Below are 27,921 nucleotides of genomic sequence, written 5' to 3' on the forward strand. Positions count from 1 at the left end.
TCCTATGTATGGCTCCTCATAGAAAACACTGGAATATGAGAGAAGGCTGTAGTTCTCTATGACCGGATCAAAGGACAAGGGGAAAACCCAGTCAAAACAATGGCGTCAAATACTAAGAACCAGCATCCCAGAGATACAAGCTCTGCTTAACGTACTTTTCACCTCCAATGTACCCAATTTGTATGTCATCAGTTCTGGCAATCTGAACTCTGGAACCATCTTTCACTTCAGTACTAACTTGGAGGTGGGAGATGGGGGAAGGATTAATATAGAACATATGTTATATTTCAGAAATGTGCCCCAAAAGTATGTGTGTAAGTCAGTGAAACTTTCAAATGAACACTGGAATAAGACCAAAACCAAAGACATTTGTGGCCCTTCTGACACTTCCTGTCCTCAGGGGCACTATCCTGACTTCTAACACACCTCACGTGAACGAGAAGTGTGGACTCCTGAGGTTCCATGAAAGTGGAATCAGCTTGTGTTTTCTGATTTGGGGTTCCTTTGGCCTGATCTTGTTTTGCAAGATTCATCCCATTGCTGAGCCGGGCTGTGGTTTATTCATCTCAGACTAATAACTGGATAGTATTCCACTGTGAATCCACCCTAGTGTCTGTGTCTTCTTTGCTCAACATGGATGTTTGAGCTGCTTCTACTTGGGGATGGCCGGTCTTCTGTAGGGACCACTGAGGGACTCAGCTTTCTCTGGAAAGAGAGTCCCCTCCAGGGACTCACCACCTTTTCGTTTGATTTCCTTTGGCATCCACTTTCTCTCAGTAGGGAACCTTGGCATTGGAGGGGCGTTGTTTTTGTTTTTGTTTTGTATTGTTGTCAATTCAAATGTCTTTGCCTTGAAGACACAGTCCTGTCTGGGAGATGCTGTCAGACTTCCTAATGAGCCAGAATTCACCATTAGGGGCACTCTTGTTACTTCTGGAAGCAACCTGCTCTGTGAGTCCCACTGCCTGACTCCTCCATCTCCCCTCCCCAGTCTTTCCTGCTGCTCAGGACATCACAGGCACAGGTGAAGTTCTGTTATATTAATGTTCAAGAGAGTGGCCAAGTCCTCAGCCCTAAACTGCTCTGAAGCTTCCTTTGTTTCTTGGATTTACTGTCTTCATCTTGCCAAAGTCCAATATTTCCCAAATCCCAACTCTTAAAAACATGAGACTAGCCAGGTGCCAGTGGCTTACACCTGTAATCCTAGCTACTCAGAAGGCTAAAATATGAGGATCGTGGTTCAAAGCCAGCCCAGGAAGGAAAGTCCATGAGACTCTAATCTCCAATAAACCATCTGAAAACTGGAAGTGGTGCTGTGGCTCAAGTGGTAGAGCACTAACCTTGAGCTAAAGAGCTGAGGGACAAAGCCCAGGCCCAGAGTTCAAGCCCCAGGACCACCACTACCAACAACAAAAATAAAAAAGCACCATGAGAATATTTATTTTTTTCCTTTTTAGTTTTTTTAAGTATGAAAAGTTAAAATGATAGATCCATATCAACAAGTTATGGGGTGGGGGAGGAAGGCTATTGTAAGCACCCAACTTCCTCATTGGACAAGCAGGGTTAACACCATATTTATACATAACTACCTTACTGTGGGCCAGGCACTGTTGTAAACATTTCTCATGTCATGATTTTCCTGATGGTCACAAAAGATAGTGAAATAGGTGCCGTTGACACTGTCTACCAACCCCTCCTCCCTTTTATAGATGAGGAAACTGAATCACAGAGATGATACACTACCTTCTAGGTCATAAAATAAGGTAGGGTATCTAACCCAGGGAATTCTAGCTCAGAACTCTAATATTTAACCATGGAACACACTAAACCTGCCTTGCCTCCAAAACAAATAATGACTGACACATAATAAAACCCAATGAGATCTCTAAAACTGGAGACCATTATGTTTTATAATGTAAAGACAAAACCATAGGGCCAAGAGGCTCACTGGGTAATCACTTAGTGAGCCTGTTGATGGACTAGGGGCTCCTTGCTATGTGTAGTTAACATGATTCTGGATATTTTGCCAGGTAGAGAAGAGATAGCACTAAGAAAATCAAACAAATAATATTTGAATGCCTAAGCAGTTACCACAAAAACCCGTGTGCAGAAGAGGAAGTCCACGGTTCAGAGAGCATGCAGCAAGGTACCAAACCTGGATAAAGGAGCTGCGTCTATGTCATAGAACAAGAAGTAATGCTCTTATTTTTACACATTAAAGTGAATGTGTTTAGCAACCTCCTTCTTAACAAAGTTGGCCAATTGTTCTACATAGTTTTTTTTTATGGATCCAACATCTTTTCTTTGGTAGTTACAGACTTAGGACTCATATTTATGACTCTCTAGGAAGACAGCACTGAGCCTTGGTCTGAGCTGGGTAATCTATAGTCTTCTAGGGTTGTGTTTCAGAGCTTAGTGTTCCATGACCCTCCAAGGTGGCTGGTTGTGAGCAGAGTACGCCATGGATCTCTAGGGTAGTTGGTTCTGGAATGAGTGCTCCACGGACCTCAGGGTAGCTGGTTCTGGACTGGGTGATCCACCATCTTCTGAGATGCTTCTGCATATGGCTCTATGCTCTAGAGTTAATATTTTCCGCAGAACATGCACCAAATCTTTCAAGTCCTATTGCTTCATACTCAGATCTCCACAAAAGTGAGAGCTAGGTTGCTGCTACTCTAAGAAAACCCACAATGTGCATCATTTCTCAATCTTCTCAATCTCTTTTCTTCAACCACATTACCATGTCATTTGATCTAGATTTATTTAGAGCTACACCCAAACGTTTAAATTATCCAAGCAGGTAGTATAAAAGTGTTAGACAAATGGCCATGTATAACACAAGAGAGCCAGGTGAGAAGCAAGGAAAACTGAAGAATTATGAACCATCCACAATGGATTTTGACCATGTGAGAACATAGGTCTAATGTGACAAGATTTTCTTATTTAAAAAATGTAAGACTTAAATCTGAATTTTTATGCAAATATCCTAGCTCAAAATTTTTAAGACAGAAAATAGACTGATTTGAGAAGATATCAAGGAATTGTTAATTTTGTTGGATATGGCAGTTCTCTTTAAGAATATGTGCTGAAGTGGCATCAGAGAAAGTGATACTATATCTGTGATCTGTTCTAAAATTCTTGAAGGAAAAAAAAAAGAATCATAAATGGGAGGGGAACCTAAGGTGATGGTCTTGAAATAAATCCACAACTTCTTTGGCAGTCCTTCAATTAAAAAATGACATCTAATTCCCCAGCCTTTCACTGTGGACTGAATTTAGTAGCTGCTCTTAAGGAAGAGCATAAGGCAGAAGTGACAATGAGTGGCCTAATAGGCAAGTCATAAAAGGCACTGAGACTTCTTCCCCATTTGTAGTTTCATGGGTTGCTTGTTCTGGGGACATTATCTACTTATAGGCAGACTCAACTAAGCTACAGAGAAGAACACATATAGAGAAAGGGGGGGCCTGGGGCTGGGAAGGTGGCTCAGTGGTAGAGCGCTTGCCTTCCATGCCTGAGGCCCTGGGTTCGATTCCTCAGCACCACATAAGCAAAAAGAAAAAAGCCAGAAGTGGCACTGTGGCTCAAATGGTAGAGCACTAGCCTTGAGCTGAAGAGCTGAGGGACAGCGCCCAGTCCCAGAGCTCAGGCCCCACGACCGGACCCCCCCCCAAAAAAAAAAATAAAAGAGAAAGGGGGCCTCCTGCTGACAGCTGAATGAGTGCACCATCTTGGTGCTGGGTCATGCAACCCAGTCAAAACTTTCAGATGATGGCAATCCCTGCCATAGTCTGACCGTACCCCCGTGAGAGATCCTGAGCCCAATTGCCCAGCCACGCTGCTCTTAAATTTCTGATCACAAAAACTATGAGATTATGTATTGATTTGTTTTAGTCTATGTTTGGTTGCCCTGGAAGACTACTGAGCTGGGAAAATTTATGAAGGGAAGATTTCTTTTTTTTTTTTTTTAGCTCCTAGTGCTGGAGGCTGGGAGTCCAAGACTGGGCAGCTGCATTTGGCCAGAACATTGTACTACATTATCCCATAATGGAAAAGTAGAAGGGGGGTGGGCACTCATGGGGGAGACAGTACAGCTCACAGGTATGTCCTCACTAAAGTGGGGCAACCGTTATCATCACAACCATTCTCGTGGTAGCTTGTCTAGTCCTGTGAGAATAGCATTAATTCATTCATGAAGGCTAAAGCCCCATGATTTAATCATCTTTTATTCTTGGGGCAGTAATGGGGTCTAGGCTCAGGGCCCTGGGCTTGCCAGGCAGGTGCTCTACCACTTGAGACATGCCTCAGCCCTTCTTGTTTTATTATTTTTCAATAGGATTTTACTTTTTTCCCTGGGCTAGCCTGAACCCTTCTCTTCCCATTTATGCTTTCCAAACAGTTTCAATGACTCGCACGTGCCACCACATCCAGCTTTTCATTGGTTGAGATGGAGTTTTGTAAACTTCTGGCTCAGGCTGGCCTCTAGCTTCCTGAGTAGCTAGGATTAAAGATTTGACCCACTGCCCAACTCTTAATCACCTCATTGAAGTTCCACTGGTTCACAGTGTTGCCACCTTGAGGGCTAGTTTCCTAATACAGGAATTCTGGAGGACATATTCAAATGACAACATTGTGGATTTACTTAGCTATTTAATATTTAGTAAGATTTGTTATGCAGAAAAATAAAAATATATTTAGCATCTGGGAAGCATCTAGTTGGCAACTTTTGGGTTTAATTTATTATTGTTATCTTTAGTTGTACAGATAATTTGAATTTAATATATCAATTTATGAGTACAGTGCATCTTGATCAGTATCACCCCTTTTGGCTTTAACTTTTCAGACCACAAATCTCATGATAAGACAATTCATAGCCTTCAACACTAGAGTTGGAAAGAAACCATAGCTGTTAACTATTATGTCCACATTCCCCCACCTCATTCCAAGGGCATCAGTTTCACAATATTCACACATTTTCCACCCTCCCTATCAAATATAGGATAACAATTGACTGTGACAGTGACTCTTGTTAACAAATGAAAATCTTCTACTTGTATAACTAAATACGCTAATAAAAAGGATGATGATCCTTGGTAGACTGTGAATTATCAGGGTTTAGCTCCCCATCCAAGCCATCAACTTGTTCCTTCATTTTTTCTCCATAGCTGCCAATGATGGAAGTGGTACCATCTAGACAAGTTCCTTTTAGGAGTGTTGATAGATTGTTCCTTTGATTTGGATCAGGAGGTCAGCAGCTAATTTACTTTATGTAGTGACAAGATCTATTGTGTGTTAAGTTCTTAATGAGTAGGTGTTACTGCTCAGAAATTTACGTGTTGGAAAGTTGTTACCTGTCTTTTTTTTTTTAAGACAACCCTTTTACCTCCCACCCCCTCAAAAGAAATCTTCCTTGGAAACTAATACAAACAATAAGATACATGTTTCATGAGAGAAGACTGGCCCATTGTCTTGTGCCCAGTATCTGGAAGTCACCTGGCAGGTAGAAGTTGCTCCATATGCAATTGTGGAATGAATGATTGAATTAAAGAGGAGATCCAAGAAAAGAGTTCTGTCCTTTGGGCATTTTCCCTGTCCCTCCTTTTCCTCCATCCCACTCCTGAGATGTGCTCATCACAGAGGTACCTGGGAAGCAGGCTGGGCCTCTCAGAGTGGGAAGAGAACATTGAGACCAGATATGAGCATATCTTCCCACAGACCCTGCTCCTTCCACTTACTGACCACAAGGCCCTGGCAGAAGGCTCCATGATTCTTTTTCAGTCCGGATTTCTCCTTCGGTACCACTTTCTCTTTCTGCAAAAGATGGGAGCTTCCAGTTTTAATATCAGAGATTCATGAGTCTGGTCCCAGCTTCTCCTTCTTTGAACACCCATCCCTAGGAGGCAAGTTTGCACTTGCTCAGATTTTTGAAGCTAGCAAACTGGAGACCTCAGAGAGGTGTGGCTAGAGTCACACAGCTTGACAGGTGCCTGCTGTGACTGATGCTCACAGCAGCTGGGAGTGAATGGGAGGCAGCCTGAGCAAAAAAGCAAGCCAAAATAATAAGAATGAGAAAAGTGAAAAATATGATGAAGGAGGAAGAGCAGGAGGGAGGGGCAGAGAAGGAGGAGGAGGAAAAGTCTGGCATGGCAGGGCTCTGGAATACTCCTCTTGCATCTCCATCCAGTCCTCAGATGACCCCTTTCCTGCCTCCTCCAAAAGAGAAGTTAAAAGCTTTCTTTAGGAACAGAGTCGTTTGCTCAGATGGCTGCTGTTTACCTTTGATAGGACAGCCATTGGTGCTGAATTCAAACACAGGAAAAGACCTCTGGTTACAGGAAGTGCTGCAGACAGGCTGCAGGGCTGGCACCATGCCACTAGGGTGCGCTTTTCCCTGGGGTGTTCAGCGCTGGGATCTGACACCAGACCCTTATCTCGCTATCAGGTGCCCAGCCTTGACTATTTTCTTCCATCAGGAATAGTACTACTAAAATATCAGGATGGTGAAGGGTGGCCAAGGATGGGAGAGCAAAAAATACATGACAAGCCAAATCACCAAACCTCTCTATAATACCTTCTATGAAATGAGGAGATGACATTCATCCAAACTGGGTCACAGGAAAGCTGATTCTACTGCTGTGATCTCCAGAACTCTGTGGTTCCTTGGTGAAAGGAAGGGACGCTGTCTGCTGTCTTCCATTCCTTAGACTGGCTCATGTGACCGCCCTGTCCCGGAAGACTGTGCCAAACTGTGAAGAAAGGAAAAGGGGCAGAAAGGAATGCTGTGGATCCGTCAAAAGTCTTCCGAGATCTCTCCCATCTCCCCCAAACTTCTTTCCTCTAATTCCATTTCAAAAATTCCCCAGGCTCTAACTAGACTTTCAGACATTTTCACATTTTTCTTGAGGACCTTGCTTCTCTTTCTCTGGCGTTTGTTTTTTGTGTTTTGTTGTGGCTGTTGTTTGTTTTGCTTTGTTTTGTTTTGTTTGAATTGGAGACTAGCCTGGCAAAGGTAGTGAGATCCTACCTCAAAAGCAAAACTAAAAGTCCTGGGGTCATAGTTCAAGTGAGAGAATGTCCTGAAAGGTCTTGGGTTTAATGTCTAGTACTGAAGAAAAAAAGAAAAATCACTACTACCAACAACGAAATAGACAGATGCATAAATTCAGCTGAACTTTGGCCAAATTCCTAGTATCAAGGGGCAAAGAATCCTCTCCCAAGGTGAGGGTTCTAATGAGTTGACATTTCAAACTGGAATCCCGAACCACTGTCGCTTCAGATATGGTGAATCAGAATTAAACTATTCACTGCAGAGGATTTCTATTTGGATTTATGTCATCGGGGTGTTCCTCACGACTATAAGGCTTTAATTTGGTTTGGAATGGAAGGTTTGGCAGAAGAAAATGAGAATCCTCTCTGAAGATGATGCCATCATAATAGGCCTCAAATTATTTTCACAAATACATTTTTAAAATACAATGTCCAATACATTGTCAGAAATAACCAGTCATACATGAAAACAAAACACAGAAACAACAGACAATACAAATAGACCCTGAGGTACTGAAAATAAGGTCTGTTGGAATTCTTAGTCACACACTCTAAGACAATGTTTTGGGACATGAGAGCTGAGAATAACTGATAGATAAAGAACATCAAAGATTCAAGTAACTTAATGAATCCTACAAATGTAAAAAACAGTATCATAGCGAAGCCATAAGAAACTAAAAAAAGCTGAACTCTGGGTTTTGTGTACTATGGACAGCCATAGAGAAAAGACATACCACTATCTTCAAAGAAGCACAATTAATTTAAGAACTGGGAGTCACAAGACAGTATGATGTCATCATAGTAAAAGAAAACAATTAATTACCCAACATGTTATTGCCATATAAAGATAGATAAATAGATAAAGATAGATACACACATACATATATACAGAGACAGACAGATAGATAGATATACACACACAGAGAGACAGAGAGAGACAGAAAGATAGACAGAGAGGGAGAAGAGAGAGAGTGGCGTTGGGAAATTCTAAAACTTGTATTTAAGAAAGAAGTAAAATGATCCAGAAGGAAAGTCTAAGATGCAGAAAGGAATGAAGACCAAAGGGAAGGTGGGGTACAATAAATTATCATGTGGAATTTAAAGCGTCTATAGAATTGTTAATTGTTAAATAGCAAGTTACTTGAAATAATAGTGAGTGCCATAAAAATATTTTGTTTCTCAGTTATATAAGTCACTGCTAAAGATTAAAATTCATGTAAATGTAAATATAAATAAAATGTAAATGTAAATAATATTTATTAATAATAGCTGCTAAAAATAAAATAGCAAAAAATAACGATAACTTTAGGTCAGCCACTCTAAAAATATAATGTTCCCAAATAATAAACCCTCTAACGTAGTTGAGAGGGAAAAATAATAGTTAGGAAATAGTTTCTAAAAGAAAGTTCGGAAAAAATAGGAAAAGAATCATGGAAGAGGCAGGACATAACTTGAATCATCAAATAATAAGAGATACTGAATCCTAAATTGATCAGAAATTATATTAAATGCAAATGGACTAACCTTACTATTGATTAATGAATGCACTGTAGAGGGATGTGAGGGAATAGAAAATTCTCTGGACTCCTGGTTAGCAGGCCTGAATTCTAGTCCTAGTTAGTCATCAGCAAACTAGAGGTTCTGAGCATACAGCTGGACTTCAATATACACAGAAAGTGAGGGCATCCAGTTGGATAAAGAATGAGCTACACCTAGTTCTTTTATACTTACCAATTGCTTTTATGACCTCATTCCATGGGTCTGGGGTCTTTAGTCTCCTACTGCTTAAAGGCTGTCACATTCCTGTGAGGGAGCGCCCTCTGCTGTAATCAAGTGGGATTATCTCAAGCTTCCGCCCTCTTGCTGGGCAAAGATTTCTGAGCCTATGGAAATGGAAGTGTGTGAGAGGTGGCCTGGAGGAGCTCTGGGAAGATATCTTCATTCTAATAAGAGAGATAAGAAAAGGCACAAGCCCTTCCTTACCAGCTTTCTCGGGTCATTGAAAATATTTGCATATGGACTGGGAAGGTGGCTCAGTGGTAGAGCGCTTGCCTTGCATGCTCGAGGCCCTGGGTTCGATTCCTCAGCACCACATAAGCAAAAAGAAAAAAGCTGGAAGTGGGGCTGTGGCTAAAGTGGTAGAGCGCTAGCCTTGAGCTGAAGAGCTGAGGGAAACGCCCAGGCCCAGAGTTCAGGCCCCATGACCGGACCCCCCAAAAAAATATTTACATATGATACATATATTTGATGAAGGGCCCCAAAATTTAAAGATGTTTTGCATTCAATAAAAGAAGGCAATTAAAATGGGCTGATTTAAGCTATCACATCATTAAATGAGCTATACTCACGGCCAATATAGCACATGAAAAGATGCTCCATACCGGGGAAAGGAATTGAAGACACAGTGAGATGAATCTACACACCCACTGGAATGGTGAAAGTACTTAAAATACTAGGTAGGCACTGGCAAGGAGACAGGGAAACTAAAACTCTTACAGAATTCCTATTCAGTGATATAAAAGGCCTAGGAGGTAAGGACACTTGCTGCCTCTGTTTTAGTTGGACAGAAATGGAAAGGTGAGATCTGGGCAGGCGCCTACATAGCATATTAACACCAGTGAAGCTGAAGTCACCACCTTGCAGGATTTCTTTGAGGCTGACAACAGAATTGAGTGAGCACAATGGTTCCTGAATACTAAATTGTCCTTTGGGTCCAGCTCCAATTTTACATACTGCACTCCAAGTAATAAGATCTTTATGGGATTAAATTGATCTGGAAAAGGCTTGAGCTCCACAACATGCCAGCCTCATTGGGCATGCAAATCCTTTGCCCTGGATTTCCTCAGCTGTGATATGGAAATCTAATCCTTGCCTTCTCTACCTCAAGAGTTGGCTGTGAGGATGAATTGGACACAGCATTTCAAAGCGCTCTGTAAACTATACATTCCTAAAGAGTTACAAGTCATTCATAAAAGGAAGCTTGGTGGAGGAATCATCTACAAATGTTTTCTTTTATTCAGTCTCACATTGAAAGAATCTTTAGGTACTGAGTTTACCTTAACAGATTGCACAGAAGGGAATCAACCAGCTAGTCCAGCCAGTCCTCTTTCCCTCTTTCCTTTCTTTCTTTTTTCTCCTTCCTTCCTTCCTTCCTTCCTTCCTTCCTTCCTTCCTTCCTTCCTTCCTTCCTTCCTTCCTTCCTTTCTTTCTTTCTTTCTTTCTTTCTTTCTTTCTTTCTTTCTTTCTTTCTTTCCTTTCTTCCTTCCTCCCTCCTTCCCTTCCTCCCTTCCTCCCTCTTTCTCCTTCCCTTCCTTTTCCTCCCTCCCTCCCTCCCTCCCTTCCTTCCTTCCTTCCTTCCTCCCTCCCTCCCTTCTTCCCTTCCTCTCTCTTTTTCCTTCCCTCCCTCCCTCTCTCCCCCCTCCCTCTCTCTCCCTCCTCCCTCCTTCCCTTCCTTCCTTCCTTCCTCCCATCCTTCCTTCCTTTCTTCCCCCTTCCCTCCTTCCCTCCTTCCTTCCTTTCCTTCCTTTTTTCTTTTTCTTTCTCTTTCTCTCTCTGTTCTTTCTTCTTTTTGAGGTATTAGGGATTGAACTCAGGGCCTCATGTTTACTAGGTAAGTGGCCTACCCCTTGAGTTTCCAAGCCTCTAGTTCTTTTGCTTTTAGTTTGTTTTTCAGAAAGGAGCTTCTACCATGATTCTCCTAACTCTGCCTCCTGAGAAGCTAGCTTACCACCATGCTTGGCCAGCTATTTTAGATTAATTTTTACTCTGTGTTTAGTGCTAGTTTATGGTAATTACAGGAAGATACTTCCATTCTAGCCTGTGAGCTTACAGACTAGTCAAAGGAAAATCAGATAGATAATGCATGAAGCAATTTATAAACAGAGACTAAGAAGCTCCATTGGGAAGAATATCTAAGGGGTAACAAAATCCTCTGGGATGAAAAATGTTTTTAGAAAACTCAAGAAAATATCAAAGAAAAGAGCACTTGACATGCGAAAAGATAGACAAGATACACAAAACTAATATTAATGTAATATGACTTTGCCAGGTGTTGGTGGCTCATGCCTGTAATCCTAGCTATTCAGGAGACTGAGATCTGAGAATTGTAATTCAAAGCCAGCCTGGGCTGGCTTCCAGAAAACTGGAAGTAGCACTGTGGCTCCAAAAAGCTCAGGGCCAGGGCCCAGGCTCTGAATTCAAGCCCATGGCTGACAAGAAAGAATGAGAGAAAGAGTCGGGCGCTGGTGGCTCACGCCTGTAATCCTAGCTACTCAGGAGGCTGAGATCTGAGGATCTGAGCCAGCCCGGGCAGGAGAGACCGTGAGACTCCTATCTCCAATAAACCACCAGAAACCGGAAGTGGCGCTGTAGCTCAAGTGGTAGAGCGCTCGCCTTGAGCTGAAGAGCTGAGGGACAGTGCCCAGGCCCAGAGTTCAAGCCCCATGACGGACCAAAAAAAAAAAAAAAGAATGAGAGAAAGAGAGAGAGAAAGAAAAAGAGAAAGAAAGGAAGAAAGGAAAAAAGAAGAAAGGAAGGAATAGAGAAAAAATGAAATAGGACTTTGACACAATCTACAAGAAACCAAACAGTGATACTCACTAGATACTATGTTGGAAATGAACTTTACAACCTGGGGAAAAGGGAGGGATGGGAGGTGAAAAAGTGGGAGAAAATGAAGGAGGGGAGACACTGTTCAAAAAGAAATGTGCTCACTGCCTCACCTGTGTAACTGCAACCCCTCTGTACAGCGCCTTTACGATAAAATTTAAATTAAAAAAAACCCCAATTTCAATCATCCTTCAGCTGAGAACACCCAGATCCAAAGATGCTCAGGTCCCTTGAATAAAATGATGTAGTATTTGCCTATAATCTACATGCTTCTTCCCACCTGTTTTCTACCATTTCTGGATCACTTGCCTTCTCTAATACCATGTCAAGTTTATGTGTGTAGTTGTTGTACTGTATCACTTAGGGAAAACTGGCAAGAAAGAAGTCTGTACATGTTCAGTACAGACACAATTTTTGTTGTTGTTATTGTTAATATTTCAGAGGTGAAATCTGCAGATATAGCAAAGCAAAGCACACCAGCCAAGGAAGCATGAGGTGGAAGAGTTTTGTTTTGTTTTTGTTTTGGTTCCGGTCATGGAGCCTGAACTCTGGGCCTGGGCGCTATCCCTTGGCTCTTCAGCTCAAGGGTAGCACTCTACCACTTGAGCCACAGAGCCACTTCCGGCTTTTTTCTTTTTGCTTATGTGGTGCTGAGGAATGGAACCCAGGGCCTCAGGCATGCAAGGCAAGCACTCTACCACTGAGCCACCTTCCCAGCCCCAAGGTGGAAGAGTTTTGCACATGCCAGGAACACAAGATGTGAGGTGGCACTGGTGTCTGCCTTGTCTCTCATTGTCTAAGTCAGCTGTCTGCAAGCTAGACACGCAGGCCTCCCTCGGATGAAATTAGCCATGTCCTCCACAGGTGAAAATGCAACCTCTCTTCAAGAACACAGACTTCATTATTGTTTTTAGTTCTATGGGCAACTAGAATGGCAAATTTCCTTTATATTCTTATTTACAGAAAACAGTCAAGCACCCAGAAGGAATGAGATTAAAAGACAACTATTTTAAATAATTTTCTCAATGAAGAACTACAAAAGATTTGCTTTTGAGACCAGCCCTTGCTCACGAGAGCACAGTGAAGGAGGAAAAATGTTGGCGACTGAGTTAGGGCCTTTTAAATGAGTGTCTTAATGTTTATCTTGACACGTGGGGACTACTAGTTATCCTTATAAACACATTAAAATGTAAAAACATTTTTTAAAGCCAACATGGTGAAGTTAAAATATTTGAAAATTAAATTATTTAAAAGCTTAAGAATAAATATGAACTATATTATACCAATATAACCCGTATTCAGCACACACGTCATGTTTGATGCAGATAGAGTCAGTGTGGGTCAACCTTCTTTGTTTTTTTATCTTTTGAGCAAAGGTCTGTTTATGTATGTATCTGACATTGGGCTTTCCAGAAACAGGATCAAAGGCAGGGGTTGGAAGTCCTTAGAGAGGTAAAGGAAGGATGATAAGGATGCAGAGTAAAAGGACACACGGAAGATGTTACAAAACCATCGTGTTGTACCAATGAGATGGAATGCCACTGGGGAAACTCAGAGACTGACACAAAGCACCCTCCCCAGAACCATCCACCTGCAGGTAAATGAACTCTGTGTTTATACTCCATCAGATTCCAAGCAAAAACAGATGGAGAAGAAGGCAGTTGAGACTCCAAGGGACAAACAGGCTAAAAACAGATAGGACAGGCCCTTCCTGGGAATACCTTTTCTTTGCTTAGTTTTCCATGAGCAGAAAGAAAAAAAAAGAAGAGGATCATCTTCTACAGAAAAGGCAGAATTTTGTTTGATTTTTTGTCTGTTGTGGGACTTGAATTCATGGCCTGAGCACTGTCCATGAGCTTTTGTGCTCAAAGATAAGCACTCTACCACTTGAACCATAGCTCCACTTCCAGGGTTTGTTTTTTGTTTTTGTAGTTATTTAGAGGAGATAAGAGTCTCACAAGCCAGGCACCTATCTACTGAGGAAGCCGAGATCTGAGGATCATGGTTCAAAGCCAGCCTAGACAGGAAAGAAACTCTTTTTTTTTAATTAAATTAAATTAAATTTTTTTTTGCCAGTCTTGGGCTTGAACTCAGGGCCTGGGCACTGTCCCTCAGCTTCTTTTGCTCAAGGCTAGTGCTCTACCACTTGAGCCACAATGCCACTTCCAGCTTTTTCTGTGTATGTGGTACTGAGAAATTGAACCCAGGGCTTCATGCATGTGAGGCAAGCACTCTACCACTGAGCCACATTCCCAGTCCAGGAAAGAAACTCTTATCTCTAATTAATCACAGAAAAAGTTGGAAGTGGCACTGTGGCTCAAGAGGTAGAGTACTTACCTTGAGCAAAAAGGAACTCAGGGACAGTGCCCAGGCCTAGAGTTCGAGCTCCAGGACCTGCAGACAAAAACAAAAACAAAAAAACAAAACAAACACACGAACAAAAAAGAGTCTCACAGACTTTCCTGTCCAGGCTGGCTTCAAACCCATCCTCATATCTCAGCCTCCTGAGTAGCTAGGATTGCAGGACTGAGCCACCAGCACCCAGCTAGAATTTTTTTTTAAAAATTTTTTTAAAGAAAATAATGATCAGAACAATTAAGGAGAAATTTAAAATAATAGTTACTTATCTAATTAAAATGAAAATTTAAATCTCTTCATTGCCAACTGAGATGGAAATGGTTCTACTGGAACCAACCACTGCAAAGGATGTAATTTCTCACTCAATTGATAGACAATATGGGTGAATGTCACACTTGATGTCAAGTGGCATACTTAATTAATTAAAAATAGAATATATGACTGTGTGATTCCATTTTTTTTTTTTTTTTGGTCGATCGTGGGGCTTGAACTCTGGGCCTGGGCACTGTCCCTCAGCTCTTCAGCTCAAGGCGAGTGCTCTACCACTTGAGCTACAGCGCCACTTCCGGTTTTCTGGTGGTTTATTGGAGATAGGAGTCTCACAGTCTCTCCTGCCCGGGCTGGCTTTGAACCACGATCCTCAGATCTCAGCCTCCTGAGTAGCTAGGATTACAGGCGTGAGCCACCAGCGCCCGGCTGATTCCATTTTTAAAAATAAATATCAGGTCACAACTAGGCAAAATAAGTTAGCTTGGCTAGAAGTCAAGCAGGTCATGATTTTACCTTTAAGCAATGTCTGGAAGGCACCTGTGGGGCTTCTGGATGCCTGTATGTTCTATGTCTGGCTTTGGAGGCAGTTTTCAGGCATGTGTTCCCTTTGTGGAAGTTAACAGGAATGACTATTATTGGAATGCTTTCACATATGCTGGTTACATTTCACTAACATTTGAAAATGAACACAACCCAGCAGTGGTTAGGCATTAAATTAGTTGCAGGCTGCATAACCTACCCAGCGGATGTGGATAACTAGAGAGGAAATGGGAATGCGTAAGCCACAAAAGTGCCATTTTGAGTAGAGCTTAGGATTTTGGGGTACCTATTCAGAGTTCTGCTGCTATTGCTCTTACCTGGCCAATCCCAAACCATGGTGCTTTCTCAGCCCTATCACTATGGCACCAGACCTGTAGCCCTTGTTGAGACTGTGAAATGGCACACAATTTAGAGCTTACCATAATTCAGAGATCAGAGCCAAGGCCACGTCCATGGCCCACAGGCAGCTCCTCACTGGCTGCATACACACATCCACCCCCTTTGCTTTCAGCAGCATCCAGAGCAGCCAGGAGCAGCTGCAGCTTCAGTGGCCTGGCTACAAATCTCTTTCTCCACGCCTAATGGGAGAGCAAAGTGGACAGCAAAGGGACAAGGCTCAGGGCAGACTCTTCATGTGATTGGCAGTGCAGGGAGAAAGGGAGAAGCCTGTGTGTGTGGCTCTGGCAGGCAGGGTTACAGGAAGGGGTGTAGCTGGCCAGCCTGTGTTTGGGGGGCTGGGGGAAGGGTCAGCTGGCTGGGAGAAAACAAGTAGGCCCAACGTGACAGTCCCCACATTCTGCAGACTTGAAAGGGAAAGCCTTTGGCTTCTGCCTGGACTCCTGGGGCTCAGCCTGGCCTGGCCTGAGGCTGCAGGAGGAAGAACAACATGGGAAAGGGTGTGGTGGGGCTGGCTCTTCAGGTGGTGGGAGAAGCTTTCATTCCTGCAAAGGCTGTGTGGGGCTGAGCTTCCTTGTCCCTTCCTGTCCCTTCCTTCTGTCCTCTGACTGATGCCTCTCCTCTCCTGTGACTCCTCCCTCACCTCACCTCACCTCACTCACATGATACACTTTTTTTTTTCTGGAAGTTTCTGCAGCATGCTGTAAAATCTAATATAATGCCATGTTGTTTGGACATGTTTGTCAATCTACTTTACTGAAGAAGACATTTGGCTTCCCTGGCATTTAGTAACTCTTTACTTCCTCCCCAAACAGTGAACAAATACAACTTGACCGATTGGAGAGCATGGAGATGTCATCAGTACTTACCTCTGTGGGCACGCTTGTCCAGTGCCACAGCACAATGCAGGCATTCACTAGTTTGCTCCATTGGATCAAACTGCTTGAGATAAAACCTGAACCCTGATCCACAAGGTCCACATCTCTTCATACTTCCCAGGAAAAATACTGTCTCTCCTTTAACCGTTCTTTACAGCAATGAACTTCAATCCTTTCATTCTGGTAGCTCCAGAGAGAAGAATTCTTGAAACCCCATATCCATTCACACCTTTTAAGCTGGCATATTTATCATTATTTAAATAAACACAATAAGTAAAATTTCTGCCATGTTATAAATTGTATAGATTTCTTTTTTAAGTTCAAAACCGCAAATATGGCTTGTACAACTTATAGAAAATGTCTATCATATTATATAATTGTCAACAGTATCCTTATTGTCTAATTCAATAGCAAAATCAGGCTTACTTTCATTTAGAGATACACCTTTCTTCCATAAAATACAAAAACAAAAACAAAAAAATGGTGTTTCAAATAAGCGTTCCTTAAGAAAATTTTCTTCTAAACTCTACTCCTAAGCTACATAGTTGGACTGATGGATGGGTAGATGGATGGATGGATGATGGATGGACAGGTAGCTGAATGAATGGACAGGTGGAGTGAGTGGAGGATAATCACCATGACCTTCTCACCTACATCAATATACCCTACCTCCTGTTGCTTCTCAAATCTTCCTTTGCTTTCCTATGACTATATAGAAGACATGCCTTCCTGGTCCTTTGGTGTCCAGGGTTGTCACATCCCAGGACAACAAGGCTCCATAGTAAGACCCAGAATGAGAGAGGTCTGATTTACTTGTATTCTAATTTTGGGTCAGAGAAAGAAGGTGGGACGGTGCACTCTAAAAATAATTTGTTGGATTTTTTTCGCCTTTCTAAAGCCATACTGAGAAGAAAGTGATGTGTGTTTTGATGATATTGGGTCACTTTCTTTTTCTCATGCTAGCAGGTACTTTTTCAAGAAAACGGACAGTAAGAGATTTCTTAAGCTTATTGCTTACCAAGAATTTGGAAAGTTAAAAATTCTCTCTTGGATGTGGGTGAAAGGAACTCTAATACACAGTTTGTACTACTGTAAATTGGTGTAAATTGCCCTGTGATCTGGTGATAACATGTATGGTATCATAGGCAGGTGTCTATATACCCATGTTCATGACAGCACTACGCACAATAGCCAAATTACAGAGACAGCCTAGATGCCCTAAAACACATGAATGGATCATAAAAATATGAAAGAAATTTTATTTGTCCCTCAAGAACAACAATATTATGGCAAAGTCATATTGAATGAAGCAAGTCAAGACTCAGTGAGACAAAAAGGTGTAGGTTTTCTCTCATATGTGGACATTAATCCTAAAATATAAACTAATGCTTATTTATATGATCAAAGTAAATAAAGTGCAGAATATGTAGGGGTGAATTTCCATGGTGTAACCCCTTTGAACAATGAACATTTCGACAAAATGAATACCAGGAAGCTGAAACATATCTTGTCTGAAGGAAGTAGAGTTAAGGGGAGGGGAATAGAAAATGGAGGAGGAATGGGAGGTGCCCGCAGTCATTATCCCCAATGGATACGTGAAAATGCAAGTAGGAAACTTTAGGCAATGGATGGGGATGGGACAGATGGGAGGAGGGAAGCATGGTGGAAGGGCCAACACTGATCATGATGCATTGCATACGTCAATGGACATGTTAAATTGAAACTCCTTTGTATAACTATTTGGAGATAATTAAAAATTAATTTTAAATTTTTCCTCTGATTATTATTCTGTTTTGTCTGTTAGTACTATGTTCAGGTGTTTTCTAGTGTTAGGATCAGCAATATTATTAGTTCTTAATTACTAACAATATTTATTTTGCTCATTACTTGGAGTCAATTTTAAATTTGCATTGACTCTTCACTGAAATTTAGCACAAGAAGCATCTACCTGGGGTCAATTTTTAATTTGTGTTGAGTGTGCACTGAAATTTAGCACAAGAAACATCTTGGCTCATTTGCCCCCCACAGTTCAACTGGTTTGAGCTCATGGAATGCAAACTAATTTTAAAATGAGCAAGGGACTTGAAAGACAAGCTTTTGCTGCCAACAAAAAAGGAGGAAGAGAGAAGGAACATACTGCATTAATAGCCAACTGTTATTTTCTGACATCTGGTACTTCTTTTTTTTTTTTCCAGAACAGCTGCAAACTTGAAAATATACCTCCAAACGCCTTTGGGAGTGAGCAGCAGTTCTCCCAGAGAAGATCCAAACCTTCAAGATTACAGAAGACAGAAACTGGTTCCTCTCTGGATACACGAGGCATCAGGACATCTGAAGTCCATAAAAGCCAGTCAATGGGGTGGGGACAGAAAGGATGGAAGAAGAGTAGAGAAAAATGAAATGTGAGTGCCAATAAAAAAAAAAAAAAAAGCCAGAGAAAAGCCTAGAAATGTTGATGACTCAGGAGGAGTGAAGAGAGGAAATTAGGAGAATCCCGCAGAAAACTTAGTGCACCCACACAAAGAGAAGAGCATGTGGGAGACAGTGTCAGCTACCTAGCAGCTACCCACAGTGCCGCCCTGACCCCCAAGAGTTCTTGCAAGGAATTAACACAAGGGTCCTCTTCCTGTAACTATCCTTTGCTGTACCAAGCGGATGTCAACTCATTTTTCTCCTCTGTGCTCTTGGGAGCTCTTACCTGAAGCCACATATAATTTTGCCTTTGCTTGATTTTATTCTGTCTTTTAATCTAATAAAGGCTCTTGATGACAAGGACCAGAAACCTGTTTAAGCTAACTCCAAAGAGAATACAAATGGCAAATGCAGAGAAGTCTTAAGAATTTAGAAAATGTTGAGCCTATAAATCCCAGGGAGACAGAAACCCAGGAAGTTTGGGGACCTGCCATTATTCATCTCCTCTCTCTGATTCCTTATTTCTTTGCCCAGTGACTCCATCTATATTTCCCCTGTTCTTGACTGTCCCACCTGAACTTCCTGTCTGAATCCCCAAGGTCCCATAATAACTATTCAATGACTTCACAGTCTCTCACTCATCACGTTTGTTGGGTTTTGTGTCTTAATTTTAACCTCTTATAGGAGGAGTAATCCAACTGTCTTGCCTTTTCTTTTCTAGAAAGTTTCTGGATGGAGGGATGGGGGGTGTCATGGCTCAAGTGGTCCCAAGTGGTGTGAAGCTCTGAGTTGAAACCACAAAGGAAAGTTTGAGACATGGCTGGCTGGCTCAGGGTCAGGTGTTCGCTTCAAGAGGCCTGGGGGAGAGGACAGAGCCCCCTGGTTCTGAATAGAGATTTAAGGTGGGAGATCTCTCAGGTGCTATTACAGTCATGTGGCCACAGACAACTTACGTCTCAGTCTCCTCCGCAGTGAAATGGTTTGTTGTAAGAACTGCACAACGCAATAGATGAAGCGCAGGATGAAGCTTCATGTTGCCCTCGTCTCTCTCTTTTCCTCCTCTACTCATCTGCCCACTATGGGGTGGCAAGGGCGAAGAAGCTTCACTCCCCCGTCCCAATAACATCTAAAGTCATACACAGAACATTCAGCAACAGCAACAATGTGTGTGCTGTGTTTGCTGCACTCTGAAGGATCTGAAGATCCTGAAACTTTGTGAGGCCCAGAGCATGGGCACCTTGGCCCTGTTCTCCGGGATACAATGTCTCTTCATTCCTTCCTCCATCCAGAAAGGCTAATCCATGTGCCAGGTGTTGTTTGAAGCTCAGCAGTGAACGAAGCAAGGTCTCTGCTGTCACAGCTCACATGCCATTCTGATGAAAGGGAAGTCGGAGACTCGGAGCTTCTGCATAAAACCCATACATAGTACACAATCAATAAACAACACTATTCTAATTCCTGTGTTCATCAGTCCAGTGGAAAAAACTAATTCAGAATTGGTTAAATGTGTTCCTAGACTTCACCCCAGAGAGAGCTGTTTCTCACTCAAAAATGAGACTCACTTTACACTAGCTTCCTTGAGAGCCACCCCCAGGATCCTAGTGGTCCCCCTCAAAAATATAGAATTCCCTTTTTTTTTATTATCTTTCCCTTTCCCCACCTTTTCACCTGATTTTAAAAAAGTATAACCATATCACAGCTCTCTAGCAGTTAGAAATGGAAGCAGGGAAATTAAAGCTATAATGGTCTATTAAAACATGAATAATTGATACTCCCCTTCCCATTCTATCTGAGTGGTAAACGAGTCATCCTCTCCGAGGGGCTGCAGTGCTGCGAATCTATGAACACAGCAAAGGCTCTTCAAGGGCTTCCCATGAACTGAAGGATTGCCCCCTCCTGCCTGGCAGGTTTGCATTGCCATGGGCCTACTAGGGCCTGCCCAAACCACCTTGGTTAAAATGGGACACACACACAGGTGGATCTCCTTACCTGCTCTATTTTTTAATCACCATTGTTCTCCTTTCTATTATGCTTGCTCTTTGTTTCTCTTTCCTTCCAATGTAATACTTTCTTATAATTTATTCATTAGAATAATGCCTGAAACATAGTAAGTACTCAGTAAATATGTGTTGGGTGGATGGAAGGATGGAAACCACAGAGGAATTTTTTTTTTTTTACCAATCCTGGGAGAGCCTTGTGACCCTTAGCAGGCCCCCACAAGGCAAAATCCAAACCAAACTTAACCACTAAGACTATTCTTCATACAAACTGGGAAGGGCATGGAGTGGGGTGGTGGGGTGAACCTTTTCACCCTGCAGAGGAGGCCCAGGCAACACTCTGAAGGCAATGTCATTTCTGCTTTCTGGAATATTCCCTAGGTGCTGCCTGTCTTCTTTCCATTGTTTTGACCTCTTTTCCCTGGATTTCATACTGGGTGCCTGTCCTTTGGCATCATGACTACCGTGAATGCAAAAGGAAAGACTGAATGTACTTACACGTATTCAGTGTGAACAGCAGTTCAGGTATTCGGGGCACAAGCTTATAAAGAAACTGGCATTTGAAAGTGTCACCTTCCTTGCTATGCGGGAGGTTGAGATCTGGGGATCGTGTTTCCAAGCTCACCAGAGCAAGAAAGTCCATGAGACTCTTATCTCCAATTAACTAGCAAAAAGCTAGATCTACAGAGCATGGAGTGGGTGAGGGCAGAGGAGGAAGAGTAAAGGAATGCCATTCCCACCCAGGGAAGGATGAGCAGCAGCTTCCAGGTCTTGTGGGGTAAAGGAGCAGTAGGCTCTTCTTCCTCTTCTTTCTTCTGTTTCCTCCTCCTCCTCCTCCTCCTCCTTCTGCTCCTCCTCCTCCTCTTCCTCCACCTCCTCCTCCTCCTACTTCTCTCTTCTTCCTCTCTCTCTCTCTCTTCCTGCCTCCATTACATTACAAAGTGCCTTTCTAGTTTCTGTAGTTTTTAATCCAAAGCAACAACTCTGCCCAACCACTAATGTATGACCTCAAGAAAACTCTACCTAGTAGCTAGTTAATGCAAAATGAAGTTTCTAAGATCCTATACAGCTTTAAATTCGGGGACTTTCCAAGGAGAACTAGGGTTGATTTGCTGGACAGGGCCACTCTGGCTACAGTGGTTTGGGGTCTACGTACACTGCTACAGGGTCGTGGGTAGGGGTGGGTGTCATCTGTGGACAGTCATTAGGAATTGCCCCAGTTTTTTACCCTAATGGGAACATCCTGACACTGGCTGAGGTAGAGAAAAAAAATCCCCTATTCTCTATGTTCAGCTCTGAGAAACAAAAAGTTGCATCCACAGTCTTATGAATGACTTTAATAAAATGCACGCATTGGTTAGCAAATCTTAGGCAGCTTTGAGGCCCAGGTCATTTCCCTCAGCTGGACCATGCAGAGAAGGGTACCAGGCCTAAGATATACAGCCTCTGTGGTCCCTTTGAGGATCCACAGGGAGGGAGGAGCAGAGCCTCCGGGTCACACAGGAACTCTCCTCCAGCTCTGTCCATTTGTGGCTGTCTGGCCTTGGAAAAGCTTCTTAACTGCTGATTCTCCATTTGTTTTCCATTAATTAGGAGCAATGTCTTCTATCCCACTGGGCTGAAATGAATATTAAAAGACAATGAATGGGTGTCCTTCAGAGTTTTTAATGGTTCTTCTGTCTCCTCTTCCTCCACAGGACTCATTCCTGCTGCTTTAAGTACAACAACAGTTTATTAAGGGATGTAGACAGCCCATAATCCCTTAGAAGGCAAGGGAATCAGGCTTTGAGACCATGAAGCTAGGGAGATTTCCCAAATTACACACCTGCCATTGCAGCTGGCACAGGACAGCTGGCATGAGAGAGCTCACACTTGTGTCCAAGGCCTGAAGTGCATCCATCCTGGCCCCTCCCCTAGGAGGCTGCTTCTGAGCATCACTTTGGGGTAGTACCCCTTCAAGTCCCACTTGGTCCTCAAAATCAGACTTGTGCTCTATTTTTGTTGGTGGTGGTGGTGGTGGTGATGGGGCCTGAACTCTGGGCCTGGGTGCCGTCCCTCAGCTCTTAAGATCAAGGCTAGCGCCCTACCACTTGAGCCACAGTGCCACTTCCGGCTTTTTCTGCTTATGTGGTGCTGAGGAGTCGAGCCCAGGGCATGCATGCATACAAGGCAAGCACGCTACCACTGAGCCACCTTCCCAGCCCCCAGACTTGCGCTATTAATAGTGTGCTTGCTATTCCTCTCTGGCCCTCCACCCTATTCCTTTCCACCTGGGCTGAGTCACTTGAGAACATGATCTGTCTGCTTTGAAAGATGATTCTTCCCCTGGGAAGAATATAGCTTTTGACAGGAAGGAGGGATGGATGAGGAGACAATATGAAATTATATTATTTTTTAATAAATATAAAAAGGTCTCGACTCAGAAGTTGGAATCAGGAAGAAACTAACAAAACAGCTGAGCTTCCCTCCATTTATGGGCTAAGTTACAAGGAGACCTAAAAAGGGGACTACCAAAAACTGCTCCCTCCTTTGAAATAGTAAAAACTTGGCAACTCTGTAAATTGGTAGAGAGAGTAGGATAGAAGCTTAGGAAGAAAAACAAAAAGCACTGAAACTTACCTATTGTCCCCAAGTTGAAGATAGGTACTGAGACATCGCCATATTTTAAGAACACCCACCTTGACTACCCAGAACCATTGCCCAAGGATTGAGGTTGGGATTGTGAGTTGACAAGACTATGTGTATTTTAAAACTCAGAAAGAATAAAGGCAGCAGGTAACATCATGCCATTTTGAGTCTCTAATTCTCATTTTCTGACTGAGGGGGGTACAGGGAAACAGAAATGTTTCCCTTTCTCTTTAACTTTGCTATACTAAAATAAACCCTTGCTAAAATGTTCACCTTGTGAGACTCTATTTTTTATGAGACACCTTGAAATGCTTTACCTGAGTGGATCTCAAGGACCTATGATTTTGTGTGGAAACCATTCTCTCGTGACAGCCACATCTTTAGAGACAACCACGAACTGATATGACTTTAGCAGAAGGCACAAACTTTTCTTCCACTCTCACCACTTCATCCCCTCCCAGCCCTGTTTCTAACCTTGCTTCTCCTTGTTCTGAAGTTTAGGTTATCTTTGGGCCATCTGATAAATTCTCACTTCCTATTTGAGTTATGTTCATGTTTCTAACTGAGCCACCACCTGGCAGTTCATTGGTCCAATAACCCAAGGACCTCCAAGGCCCAGACCTGTGGGTCTCTGTCCTGGTCACACAGTGGATTCAAAGATGCATGACAAGGATAGGCCTTGGAGAGTCTGATTTAATTGATCTTGAGTGAGCCTAAGGGTGAGCATTTTTAATGGCTCCCCAATTTATTTTATCAGCAAAACTGTCTTCTAAAATCTTATCAAGATTTTGTCTCCAACACCAAAAGCTTTAGGCAAGGAATAAAACTTGCAAGTATGATTTTTTTTTTGTTAAAGTGCAAGAGAGTAATACATTTCTAATCTCTCATAACTATCTCCAAATAATAATTTTGGAATGGACAATTTTGCAAATAGAAGCTATCAATGCACCTTTGGTACATTTCACCTTGCGGATTTGAAAGTTATATGAATTCTTCTAAGATGATTTTGTATGTATTAAGATTGAGTTTAAATGGGAAAAAAAAAGATCATGGACAAGGGGACTTATTTGGTTGCCCAGTCTCTCTAAGATAAGGGAGGAATGACAAATTCTAAATGCTGTTCTTCTTCAAGCTTTTGCTGAATAACATGAATCATCTGATGACAGAGTGACTCAGGCCAAATTGTGGACAGCTGTGAGAATCCAAGCAAGGGTTAGTACTGTCCCTGGGTCCTGTAGCTCTTGTCAATTTCTCCATCTAGTCATCATCCAGAACTCTCAATTACAGGGATAAGGAAAGAGCAGAAGGAGCAAATCCATAGGCCCTCACCTATGGGATAGGCAGAAGGCTATAGAGCAGTGGAAAACTGTAGAGTAATCATCTCAATGTGCCTCCCTTTACATACAAAACACAAACCAGCAGTGTGGTGAGGCTATGGGGTGACAATTGTGGAAATCACTGATAATTACATTGCTGCTGCTGCTGCTGTGCTTAAAAGGCCAATAGAAGTCTTTCTTAGCTGCCATGTGTATGCAATCTTGGAGACAAGCAGATGCTAAGGAACAGAAGGTCCCCACTAGGGGCAGCACTTGTCATTCTTTTGGGTTCAATTAACATGGGGTTCAGAAATCACACACTTCTCATGACAGAAGCTGAGACAGTGTCATGCCCTGCCCTCCCCCGCCCCCACCCAGCTTTGTCTACTGCATACTGGGGCATGACCAGAGCTACCCGAGCAGGTTCCTCCAGCCATAGACAGGCCACAGACTTGGAGTCAGCAGCTCAGCCACTGGAAGTGACGTATGATGGCTGCTGGATTCAGCTGTAGGATAGAGGCAGCAGTGGCAGTGTTCCAGAAGATAGGCTCAACAGTCTGTGGCAACATTGGGTGTGCAGTGCTAGCAGTAGGGGCTGCATTGCCAGGCCAGCCTTCACCCCTCTCATCATTTATAAGCTTCTCAATACCCTGGTCCGTAAAACTTTCTTCTTACATTAGCTTGGATAATTGCAACAGTCATCCAATGGTCTTGAAAGACATCAGCAAACTGCTCAGCCAGCTTGCCTCTTCCCTCACTGTTTGGTACCCAGAGGCTTGGGCCCCTCAATGGTGGCCACCACCCAGGGAAGGGTCTTAGGTCCTGTCATGTTTTTGGCCAAACCCACTTTTCTCGGTTCCTCCACCCAGAAGAGGGTCTGGCCTGTTCAAACACACCAAGCATGATCTCACAGATTGCCTGAAGGAAGAAGAGAAAGCGGAGGAGCATAGAACAAACATAAAGCAACAGACCATGAGTCCAAGGCAGGATAAATGGGTTTCCTGGGTCCCACTGCTCATTCTTGGGAGTAGCCTTTACTTTCCCTTTACTAAATAAATGCTTTAGAACTAAATAAATGCTCACCTTTCTTGGTATTATTTTGATACTACCAGAGAACAAGAACCCACTACATTCCTGTCTTGTGTGTCTGTCTCTATCTTCATCCTACCTTTGGTGTATTCTGAATGAAGTAGCCACAGTGTGCTTGGAGAAGTGTTACTCTCAACATAACATTTCTCAGCTCAGGACCATCTAATGGTATGGTTTCTCACTCACAGCAAAAGCCCAAGATATATAGTAGCCTGCAAGGTCCTATGTAGCCTTCCCCACCCCAACTATCTCTCGGAATAGTCTGAATTGGAAATGCTAACCTCAACATCTGGAGATATTTTATCTTCATATTTTTATAAGGTAGGAGCTTTATTTCTCCAGTGACATATTTATAGTTTAACATAAATTAGAGGCCTGCTTGAACACCAAATCCAAGACCTTTAGGTGGTTCAGTTAAAGAGGTAAGACCTCCAGCTGGCTCACAACAGAAACGTTCACTCCTTGGCCCAGGTTTGGGAACTTGGCCAGCTTTGAGGTCATCTATAATGTCTTCAATATCTTTAGGTGTCAGATACTCATAATAGTTGTCATTTATTTGAACCATTGGTACATATACACAAGCCTCTAAACATTCCACCTCTGTAAGAGTGAAAAGTTTGTCAGGTGTTGTCTCCCCAACCTTCAGTCCAAGCTTTTTCTGAATGGCATCCAGTATGCTGTCAGAGTTACAAAGCATGCAAGGTGTGGTAGTGCAGACCTGAATGTGGTATTTTCCAACTGGCTTTCGATTATACATTGTATAAAAAGTTGCAACTTCATATGCTCTCATTGGAGGTACTTGTAAAACTTCTGCAACCTGTTCATAGCAGAGATGGGCAACCACCCATTCTGCCTTTGGGCTAAATCCAGGACTGGAAGCACCGCTGCTGCTTTGTGTCCTTCTGGATAGTTTTTCACAATTGCTTCCATTCTCTTACAGTTTTCTGGTGTGAAATCAAATGGGATATCTGGGTTATTCTCAGGCATATCTCTGTGCACAAATAAGGCTCCCCCAGCACCATTTTGCACAGATGACTTATGCACATTCCTTATTTGTCTTCCCCACTGGGCAGTGAGGCTGGCTGCTCTGGCCTGAAATGCCAAGAAGAAGAACATGATGGGCCAAACAGTCTTATCTTTGCATTTTAAGGAATATGCTGACTATTGTCAGTTCAAGGCAATCAAGAGGCAACCAGTAATCAATGATTATCAGAAATTCTGATCATGGACTGAACCCATAAACTTACTTTACTTTAATAATCGCAGCCTTGCTGTTTGCTGAGTGCTTAACACTAGATACTTATTTATAGGCTTTCTTTCCATGAATCACCTCACTTAATCCCCACAACTAATATGAGGTAGGCACTACCTTTTCCTACCTTTGCAAATAAAGAAAAGTTAACTTGCCAAGGACTTTTGCTTACAAAGAATGCATGTGGTCATTGGTTATGATTTAAGCTGACACAAGAAAGAAAAACTTGAGGTTTCTCTGATCACTTGAATTCTAGAAAAGATCTCACAGAATTGTTCACCCCTAGTATGATGCTGTGGAGAATGAATAGGCAAATAGTTTGCTGTTGTTCTGTAACTCTCTGTATAACTTTAGGCAAGTTACTTATCTAAATTCAAAGTTGTTCACATATAATTATCATTAGAGGGACCTTAATATAATATCTAATGAAAGCACTGAGGAAATGGCATTATAACCACCATTATTGCTGGTAGTACAGGAACTTAGGGTCCAGTCTTTACTATTGTTCAACTCTGTATTTGTGAATAACCAGATAGTTGTTTTTCATTCACCAGAATCATCTGTGTAGTGACTGACAAGGGCAAATCCCTGAGTTCTACCCCTAGGGACTTAAAATTAGTGAGCAGGATGGGGCCTAGAAATCTCATGCTTGCATGGGAGCTTGGCCAGCTCTTAACTCCCAAAAAAGAAAATCTCCACCCCCTACTTCCCAATGCTTTGCTACCTTCTGTGTGCTGCTCCTCGGAGTCCCACTGTGCACCTCGCCTCACTGAGCAGCTGTGGGTAATGGTTAAGGAATCACTCAGCTGGGGACCTGGGCCTATCTGCTTAACTATCATTATATGTAAATGGGATAGCAATAATTCTTAAGGCACAAGAATCAAGACTCTTATGGATGAATCAGGCTTAAAATAAACATGCAAAACCATTTGAAGTTCTTAATATAGATTGGGTTAAGTAAAAGAAATAGTGTACTATCATTTGGCTCTACTTACCATTCTTTGATTTTAGTTGATGGAAGAATAGAGGCAGGTAGAGAGAAGGAGGAGGGAGGGAGAGAGAGAGAGAGGTGTCTGTAGCAAGCAGGTGTCTCTGTTTCATCTTCACTAAAAGAGAGAACATCCTGAATCCTT

At 42.6% G+C, this 27,921-nt stretch overlaps 1 pseudogene; it reads right to left on the bottom strand.

Annotated features, from left to right (window-relative positions):
• Positions 1 to 490: 490 nt before the first annotated feature.
• Positions 491 to 26,652, bottom strand: LOC122117254 (annotated as a pseudogene).
• Between the last annotated feature and the right edge of the window lie 1,269 nt (positions 26,653 to 27,921).

Source organism: Dipodomys spectabilis, unplaced genomic scaffold (genome assembly GCF_019054845.1).
Source record: "Dipodomys spectabilis isolate Male_0828 unplaced genomic scaffold, ASM1905484v1 ptg000140l, whole genome shotgun sequence".
Classification (NCBI taxonomy): domain Eukaryota; kingdom Metazoa; phylum Chordata; class Mammalia; order Rodentia; family Heteromyidae; genus Dipodomys; species Dipodomys spectabilis.